The sequence below is a fragment of the Carlito syrichta genome, unplaced genomic scaffold, assembly GCF_000164805.1.
Source record: "Carlito syrichta isolate Samal-C Ts95f unplaced genomic scaffold, Tarsius_syrichta-2.0.1 Scaffold309489, whole genome shotgun sequence".
NCBI classification, from domain to species: domain Eukaryota; kingdom Metazoa; phylum Chordata; class Mammalia; order Primates; family Tarsiidae; genus Carlito; species Carlito syrichta.
The window spans coordinates 62,347-63,610 of NW_007253585.1; positions in this window are offsets into that span (position 1 = coordinate 62,347).

Sequence of the window (1,264 nt, forward strand, 5' to 3'; positions counted from 1 at the left end):
CTTTAGTACATTGAGAAGATTTAGTTGCATAAGCAGATGCCCAATATCAAACAGGCCTTGTTGGCCACGAGAACAAACTCCTGGCTGGGATGAGTAATGATGGAAAACTCTTATGTCTGGCCAGATAGTTTCTATACACATACATGCTGGGTGTGTGAGGGAAGCGATAAACACCCAAATCAGGCAGAAATACATAAAAGCACAAGAACATTTCCTGTTATAAGAAAGAATGGGAATGCTAGTGAAACCCTTTTCTAATATGCTCAATGGGAACAACTTTGTTAATCCTACAGCAAATAAAGTTAGTTTTACAGCAATTAAAATGACAGTTTAGCAAATATAAAGGTTGACAAAGCAAAACAATGGCTTATCAGTAATGTCCGCTGAGTTCTTAAGCTGAATTCTTAATCTTCTGCCCGTGCGTCGATTAGTCAGCCTCCAGTGTATGATTAAGCAGGGCTGGAGAATTCTCAGGCTTCTAGAGCAGGGCTTGAGAAATTTTGACTTTCCGAAAGGTCAGTTTAAGGGGTGTTGCCGAATCTGCAGTGCACTCCTAGTCCAGGAAGGCCAGCTTAGTTCTGCTATATAAAAGAACAGTAAATGGCCCCCACTCCAGAGGGGATTTAGAGGTTATACATTTTACTTCTTTTTTTACCCATACCATATTACCTGGCTTAAAAGAATGGGCATCAGTAGTTTAACTAATTGGCAATTGTTTTCTGACTTGACAATGGATGGCATTTAGGACTGAACCTAAGGCTTCCATTTGCTGTGTTAGGGCAAGACTTCCTAATTCCTTTAAGTTTTCCTGTATGCCCTTAACAAGAGGGGGTGGCCACCCATAAGGAATTTCAAAAGGCGAGAAGCCAGTTTACTTTATTCAAAGGCCTGTTTTGGGCCTTTCCCCATAGCAGGGGCTTTTGTTCACCCCTCTTTGAGACTTCATAGAGGGGTTTTATTATGACAGAGAAGTTAGGTATTTAAATTCTATAGACTAGTATAGGAACAGGACCACCCTTAGGGTCCTTTTTTCTTTTCTTACAGTTGTTGGTTGGGTTCTTCCTTTCTTTAATTTTTAGCAGCACTTACTCCCCTTGGATGTTTGAGTTTCTTCTGGTCCAAGAAGTGTCTAGGGAGATAAGCTTATAAACTGTGATTAAAATTTGTCCCAAGCTGGGCTCAGTGGCTCAGCCCGTAATCCCGCGCCTTTGGGAGGCTGAGGTGAGTGGACTGCCTGAACCCACGGGTTCAAGACCCGCCTGGG